We start from the raw sequence: 9457 nt of genomic DNA, 5'->3' as shown, positions 1-9457 counted from the left end.
CGTCTAATATTTTGAAAGCTGAATTTCTAATAAAATGTGCATCTATAGGAGATAATGCCTGGGAATGTGTTCCCCCCCCCCACAGTTTAACAGTGGTGTGACGTCAAGAGAAAGAGGGTGAGAGAGAGGGAAGAGTAAGTGGGTGAGAGAGAGAAAGAGAGAGAAAAAAAAGAAAGACGGTGTTGGTTTTGTGAAAAAAGTTGTTATTTACAATTGTTCGCATTCTTGGCCTTTTGGTCAAGATCAAAGTGTAGTATCTGTTCTTCAGATGCTGCACTTCTATTTCTTGTTCTCTTTCGGTGGAGGAGAAATCCTCCACGACTGAGACAATTTTTATTTTTGTACCTTTTCTCCACGTTAAAAAAACGACCCTGGTGTCTAACTGTCCCGTGGGGAGGCATAATAAATAGGTACAATTGTTCGCCATTAGTGGATGTTGACGTCACGTCACGTGACATGACTAAGCGTTTTTTTTTTTAGTATGAATAACATTTTTTGTTTTAATTATAAAGTCTACACTTAATTTTATAGAAAATGATGTATATATAATAGAAAAAAAAAATTACTGGTTTTGTTGGATTCAAGTGGATCCCCCCCCCTCCAGTTTAAGAGATAGCAGGTCACGTGGTAATATACAAAATGGCTAGCGTAAATATAAAGATCGGTTTTTTTATCGACGAATATTTTGAAAGCTGAATTTTTTTTTATTCCTGTACATTTTTTCCTGATATTTTTCGTTAAAACTCTTGTATAAATACTATTTTTAACCAGTTAAATACGTTGGAGACATTGTCATGGAGTTTAATAATCTCTAGAACAAAGCAGAAGAGAAATTACAAAAGTATCGGTAAAACAAAGTGTTTGTTTACATTTGTTCGCCATTACTGGATGTTGACGTCACGTCACGTGACATGACTAAGCGTTTTTGGATTATGTAATATTAACATTAAAATGACAGGTTTTTTTGGGGGCCCCCCTAGGAGAGAAATGATCAGTTCACCCCCTTTTAATGGTCCGTTTGGTGTGGAATTTCGATATTTGTCATGCGGGTGATCAAGGTTCAATATGATACATAATTTGTCAACTTTGGTTGTGTCTGTCAAAAGTTTGAGCTGACGTCACGTCACGTGACACGTATTGAATAACGTTAAAATGACAGGTTTTTTGGGGGGCCCCCCTAGGAGAAAAACGATCAGTTGACCCCTTTCTACTGGTCCGTTTGACGTGAAATTTCGATATTTGTCATCCGGGTGATCAAGGTGCAATATGATACCAAATTTGTCAACTCTGGTTCCGTCTTTCAAAAGTTTTAGCGTTACAAACAAACATACATACATACATACATACATACATACACACCGATTTTTGCCTTTTATATATATAGATTTCGAAGTTAAACTTCATCTTAAGTATTTCAATTTCTGTTGTTTATTTTGGTAAGAATACGTTGTTTTTTGTTTGTTTTCTTGCTTCAGATGTATTTAACACGTATTTTATTTTATTCAAACTCAATCAATGGTTCTATCAATGAACACACGCCTCTATCTGAATACCGCGTGATCAATGCATCGTTTAGATAAAAGAAAAAATAAGAATACTGAGGATGAAATTTTACTTCCAAATATATTTATAAAATTCAAACAAAAATAAATATCTGTTTTATTTCGTAATAATTCATTGTTTTTTATTGATTCAAATGTATCTAATTTGTTTATTTTTGTAATAATGCGTTTTGCTTCAAACATATCTAATATGTATTTTATTATATATATATATATATATATATATATATATATATATACTTTAGAATAATGAAATGAAATATATCTACTGTTATGCTAATTCAGTGATTTGTGGTCTAACAAAATATGATTAGATGTAATATTTTACATAAGACAATCCCAGCTTAATAAAAATCGTCGAATATTTAAGATAGAGCAAATATAGAATTTTTTATTGTTTTAAATAAAACAAAGAATACAATTGATTAAATCTATTTCCTTAACCAATGAGTTTTCGATGCTTATTCATCTCAACAGAGGACTCCTATCACCAAACGTTTTTATTGGTTTGCACCTTATTCGCTAAAAGCAATGAACATAAAAAATAAAATTTTGAAGTTATCAAAACATTTTCGGTACATAGAATAAGAAAATCAGCATTGTGGCAGAAAAAAGGGATATTGCACTTTAAATCCAAAATGAATGCTAAATCTTGAAATGGAAATTCTTGGTAGGAAGGGCTTAAATATATATAACGCGTCTTGTACTCCTATACTTGTTTCGCTGAGGAGATGAATAAGCATCGAAAATTCATGTGTTAAGGAAATAGATTTATTCAATTTTATTCATTGTTTTCAATATATATACACTCATATGTTTATGTATATATATATATATATATATATATATATATATATATATATATATATATATATATAAAGGAGATAAGAACAATAGTCTAAAGAGCAGAGTGTATTTTAATGTAATAGTAAAAATACTAATTTAATTAAAATACAGGACAAGAAAAAGTCCTCGTTGTAATTTAGATATATAATAAGGTCGATAGGTTAATATCATAGAGCTAATTTAATATTCAGTAGTGTGATTGATAATTTAAAATTCAAATTAGAATTATATTAAAAATCCGTTTCACAAGAATTAACAACAACAAAGTCAATAATTTGTACGATCGTTTCGGAAAACAATGTTTTTATGTTGGTAGACATTAAGCAACGGACAATAATTTTTACATATAGTATTTAAAAAAAAAACAAAGTTTCCTCATCAGAAAAAGTATTGGGAAGGGTTTTTAATATATGTAAAAGACACCATAAATAAACCTAGCATTAAAAGTAAGGCAGATGTATCTGGAAAAAAATTAAAATAAAAGGTATGTATTTACTTGATAAGCAAATTAATATGGGGTAAAGATAGAAATAAAATAGAATAAAATTATGAATCTGAATTTGGTTTAAATATAATATTGTAATAATATATTTCTAATAACATTTATAGGCACACACACATATAAACATATATATATATACATATACATATGCATACACACATCTACACGCATACATATATATATACACTTGTGCCCGATATTATTCATACCCCCTCTTGAAAATTGAGTTTATTAGGTGTAACTTTGTAAGAATTTATTGTTTACGTCCATATTGATACATATTCTTAATAAACCTCTTCTGATCATTTTCGTCATTTTAAAATCTCGGGATACTTGTAATAAAAGAAATATACAGCTATTTATAAAATCTGCAATGTTCAAAAATAATCATACCCCCTTATTTTTTCAGTATTAATCAAGTTTCTGACTGTTTGTTTCCTGTTTGATTCTTATTTTGAATGCTTTTATACAACCTTTGATTAATTTCATTTCGTTTTTTGCATTTTTCAGAAATTAAAATGATATCAACTGAAAACCAAAAAAAGAATAAAAATTATTAGAATGGGGAAGAAAAAAGAGCTTAGTAATGATCTTAGGACTAAAATTGTGAATTCACATAAGGATGGTTTAAGTTACAAGTCAATTTCCAAGAAATTTGAGGTCCCTACAGCAACAGTACAGAGCATCATCAAAAAATTCCAGAGCCACCACACAACAAACAACTTGATTGGTAGAGGAAGGAAAAGGAAACTGTCTGCTAGAGCCACCAGGAATATTGTAAGAAGTGTTAATGCAAATCCAACCACCACTACTAAGGACATTTTAGAAAATCTGGAGTCTTCTGGCATAAAAATATCAAGGCAAACATTGCAAAGGACTCTGCATGAAAATGGTCTGAAAGGAAGAAGACCAAGAAGGACTCCATTGCACACCGGAAAACGCCTTGCAGCACGTCTAAAGTTTGCTAGGACCCATGTGAATTCTCCAGAGTCCGTTTTCTCAAGTAGTTTGTGGACTGACGAAACAAAAATTGAATTGTTTGGCCATATGGATGCTTCTTACGTTTGGAGGAAGAAAGGAGAAGCTTACAACCCAAAGAACACCATACCCACGTTGAAACATGGTGGTGGTAGCCTAATGTTTTGGGGCTCCTTTTCGGCTAGTGGTCCAGGTAGTTTGGTCAAGATAGATGGAACCATGAAGAAGGAGCAATATTTGGAGATACTCCAGAAAAACATTAGACAGGATGCGGAGAAGCTCCATTTAGGACCAAACTGGGTCCTTCAACAGGATAATGATCCAAAACATACTGCCAAAATAGTCAAGAAATGGTTTGAGGATAATCACATTAATGTTTTGGAATGGCCTAGCCAGAGTCCCGACCTGAACCCTATCGAAAACCTCTGGCACATATTGAAAACTGAGGTTAAAAAGCGGAAACCTAGAAATTTGAGGGATTAAGAGAACTACTGCATTGAAGAATGGTCAAAAATCAGTGTTGATGCTTGTAAAAATCTTGTTGATAAATATCCAAAACGGTTACAGGCAGTTATTAAGAATAAAGGGCATGCTATTGACTATTAGTAAGAGAGGTATGAATAATTTTGAACTAGTGCCATTATTGTTTTTCTTAGTATAGTGTTTCAAACTTGCATAATTTATTCATTTGTTGAGTTTAAATTAAATGCTTATGCTTGATTTATTGTTTGAAATCCCTTTAATATTGTCTATCTTCTGGTTTGAGCAATATTCTTATAGAAATCTCAAAGATCCGAGGGGTATGAATAATATCGGGCACAAGTGTATATATATAAATATATATAATTATTTACCATTTAATTCTTCGCCTTTTCAAATCAGCAATTAAGGTCAAAGCATTCATATGGATGTTTATTGTAGCTTTTCAACTCATGAAATGATAAATTTTCAAAAAGAAATCTAATGGAATATTTTATATCGGTTAGCATACGTTTGATTAAAACGCTAAATTTAAAACTGAAGAAAGAAAGGGGAAGATAATCTAATTTCTTTAATTAAACAATGCAAGGGAGATAATTAGTATTTAATTTAATTTATTATTAAGGAATAATAAATCAAGCAAACAAAATAGTATAATCTATTTTAAAATTATTGAATATAATATTTGATAATTTATTTATTTATTGAAATCCAAATATCATAGGTTAAGGCTAAGAATATATTTTAATAATATATAATAATGGTCGATATATCAGATCAATTAATATTAACAATAATATTGATGATCAACATTTTTATTAAAAAGCATATCAAGTTATAGTTTCATTTCAATAATTTTTAGATATAGTATTTTTAAAAAAACAAAGTTTCCTCATCAGCAAAAGTATTGGGAAGGGTTTTTAGTATATGTAAAAGATACCATAGATAAATCTAGCATTTAAAGTGAGGCAGATGTATCTGGAAAAATTAAAATAAAGGGTATGTATGTACTTGATAAGTAAATGAATATGGATTAAATATAGAAATAAATATAATAAAATTGTAAGTTTGAATTGTGTTTAAATAAAACATTACGATAATATATTTCTAATTAAACTTTAAAATTAAATAGCAAGACACATACATATATATATATACACATACATATACATACACACACGTATACACACGCACATAGATACACAGACATATATATACCTATTTACCTTTTTAATTCTTCGCCTTTTGAAATCAATAATAAACGACAAAGCATTCACATGGATGCTTATTGTAGCTTTTCAACTTATGAAATGTTAAGTTTTGAAAAGAACGCTAATGGAATATTATATGTCGGTTAGAATACGTTTGACCGAAAAAGCTAAATTCAAAATTGAAAAAGAAAGGGGGAGAGTATCTTATTTCTTTGATTAAAACAATGCAAGGGAGATAATTGGTATTTAACGTTATTTATTATTAAGGAATAATAAATCAAGCAAACAATATATTATAATCTATTTTGAAATTATTGAATTTAATATTTGATAATTTATTTATTGAAATTAAAAAATATATCATAGATTAAGGTTAAGAATATATTTTAATAATATATAATAATGGTCGATATGTCAGATCAATTAATAATAACAATAATATTGATGATCCAAAATTTTTATTAATAAGCATGTCAAGTTATAGTTTTATGTTAATATTGAATATTAATAAGTAACATTTTTAATGATTTAAGGTGTTTTATATTTATAAAATTTAAACCAACTTTAAATGCTAGGTTTATTTATGGTATCTTTTACATATACTAAAAACTCTTCCAATACTTTTGCTGATGAGGAAACTTTGTTTTTTTTAAAATAATATATCTAAAAATTATTGAAATGAAACTATAACTTGATATGCTTTTTAATAAAAATGTTGATCATCAATATTATTGTTAATATTAATTGATCTGATATATCGACCATTATTATATATTATTAAAATATATTCTTAGCCTTAACCTATGATATTTGGATTTCAATAAATAAATAAATTATCAAATATTATATTCAATAATTTTAAAATAGATTATAATATTTTGTTTGCTTGATTTATTATTCCTTAATAATAAATTAAATTAAATACTAATTATCTCCCTTGCATTGTTTAATTAAAGAAATTAGATTATCTTCCCCTTTCTTTCTTCAGTTTTAAATTTAGCGTTTTAATCAAACGTATGCTAACCGATATAAAATATTCCATTAGATTTCTTTTTGAAAATTTACCATTTCATGAGTTGAAAAGCTACAATAAACATCCATATGAATGCTTTGACCTTAATTGCTGATTTGAAAAGGCGAAGAATTAAATGGTAAATAATTATATATATGTATATATATATATATATGTATGCGTGTAGATGTGTGTATGCATATATATATGTATGTGTGTATATATGTATATATATGTGTGTGTGTGTGTCTATAAATGATATTAGAAATATATTATTACAATATTATATTTAAACCAAATTCAGATTCATAATTTTATTCTATTTTATTTCTATATTTAGCTCATATTAATTTGCTTATCAAGTAAATACATACCATTTATTTTAATTTGTTCCAGATACATCTTCCTTACTTTTAATGCGAGGTTTATTTATGGTGTCTTTTACATATATTAAAAACCCTTCAAAATACTTTTGCTGATGAGGAAACTTTGTTTTTTTAACTATAAGTAAAAATTATTGTCCGTGGCTTAATGTCTACCACAATAAAAACATTGTTTTCCGAAACGATCGTACAAATTATTGACTTTGTTGTTGTTCCTTCTTGTGAAACGGATTTTCAATTTAATTCTAATTTGAATTTTAAATTATCAATCACATTACTGAATATATATATATATATATATATAAAGTTTATATTAATTGTATATGGTTATATTTAAAGTAACTACTTTGAATAGTAATCACATACTAATAAATAACGAAGTCCCTATTTAGATAGCGTAATTTGGTATATCACGTCTATAATTATTTTTCTTTAAAGATACAACGTTAATAGGGAGAAATACACAATAATTTTCCTATTTTCCGAAAGTTATTTTTTTCATTGTTAACAATATCGCGTACATTTGTGCACCCTTCGATGTTGTCGTATAAGAATGTCACTGTTCATCAAATTATAATTTGTAAAACGTTGTCAAACGCGTAGAAAAAGTAATATCTAAAAAGGTTTTACAGCCCAAGAATAGGACCTCCCCAGTTTATCCAGTGGGTATTAATTTTTTCTGTTTCATTTCCAACACATATAAACAGTCTTAAACGCTGTTTATCTGCATTTTATTTTAGATAGAATAGACTTTCCTTGCAATGCAGTAATCAATCGAATTTCGTAGGAGTTGGTAGCAGTTCGGTTCCATCGTAGTTTTATTTTTGTCTGTTTCCAATAGTACGGTCTCTAGATGGTAAGGTAGTGAATAAACAGCTAATATAATAAAATATTTAATATATAAATACACATTATAATATAATAAACAGATAATACAATAAACCACACTATATAAATAACAATTACATCTATTCTTAAATAAATAATTTCATAGATAATCATAGCTTGTAATAAACTGTTAGTGTTAGCATTCCGTATACACCACGAGTTATAACTTACATTTTATTCCATTGCTATCTATTGTAATCATATTTGACCGTTAAATTATAACTAGACGTGCATGGTATCTGACAGTTAATGTATTTAATGAATGTATTATTACATATTATTCTGCGTAATATAGCGAAGCTTTCAATTTATACGTTGTTTCTATGTTCGGATTAAAACGTGCGTGTCGACGGTCAGGTCAACTATCATATCTTATCAATAAAGAGGAGGTGTCCCTATCTTTCAGTGCATTTACTTAGTGAAAATATGGGAATTATTTCCTTAAGATTCAGTGTTCGGGAAAGATAGACATTGCAATCTGCTGTCATACCATGATTCTAAGGCCCGAGATATTTTGTTCTTTCTTTAGAAACATTTTCAGCGATAAAGCGAAAAAAGCTTACTTTTTTTTTGTTTCCTTTAAAGACACTAGCATTGTGATAATGAGCAATACCTGATCTAATTTTCATGATGGCGGACAGAGCTTTCATCAAGAAGCCTGATGAAAAAAGATGAGGATGCAATTTACTTATGTGCGCAGGAAGTGCTAGTTATGTAAGAGCCTGCATCAGCGAAAGAAAGGGTAGTATCTGCATAATGTTTAATTATGGGCAAGGATGAGTCTGCTTCTCTTACAAAACGTGAACACTCGAATCTTTAAATTTTTCGTGTTTAGTTTCATATTAGAGTATAAAAAAACGTTACTGACAACGGATAACATATAACTCTTCCACTCTAATAAACAACGGATAACGTAGTTGTTGCTCGTATTTATATGGAAATCGCTAATATTTTCTGTTTCATAAAGCTTGCGAACGTATATAGATTACACTCGATGAACTCATCTAATTATTGTGTATGACCATGATATAGACGGGATAAATATATTAGATATTAACATCAATTCTTGATAAATATCTTCATAAATAAATCTCATTTAATTTTCCTATAATCTTCAGGATACTGTATTAAACAGTTATTTCTAGTGGCAAATGCATTAGTGAGATGTTAGCTAAATTAAAAATGTGTTTGTTTAATAATATATTTTTAAATAAATATAGATATTTTAAAAACGGCAATCAGAAATGTTTCATCTGAACATGAAATACAATTTTAAAAAACAAGTGAAGCATGCATGCTCCCCCACGAGTGCACAGTAAACAATGTATAAAAAATTACTAAGTTCAGCATTTGGTCCCCATTTTGCCCCCAAAGTTTCAGGAAATGTCAAATCCTGGTGAAAATGATTAAACAACGTAGTTTTAAGTTTTAACATATGTAAATTTGAATTCTCACAATACAAAAAAAAAATGAGTAAGTTAATCATTTTCCCTCCACATTTAGACCCAAAAATCCGCAAGGCCTTAATATATATAAATTTGAGTTCAGCACCATGCAAAACTGCTAAATAGAAATACACAGAAAATATTAGACAA

The 9457-nt window shown here is 28.6% G+C and overlaps 1 pseudogene; it reads left to right on the top strand.

Moving 5' to 3' along the window:
- Positions 1 to 216: 216 nt before the first annotated feature.
- On the top strand, positions 217 to 350 carry LOC145274752 (U2 spliceosomal RNA; annotated as a pseudogene).
- Positions 351 to 9457: the final 9107 nt, after the last annotated feature.

The sequence above is a fragment of the Euprymna scolopes genome, chromosome 4, assembly GCF_053919585.1.
Source record: "Euprymna scolopes isolate OS-2025 chromosome 4, ASM5391958v1, whole genome shotgun sequence".
NCBI lineage: Eukaryota > Metazoa > Mollusca > Cephalopoda > Sepiida > Sepiolidae > Euprymna > Euprymna scolopes.
This window is presented reverse-complemented; position numbering and strand designations above follow the sequence as displayed.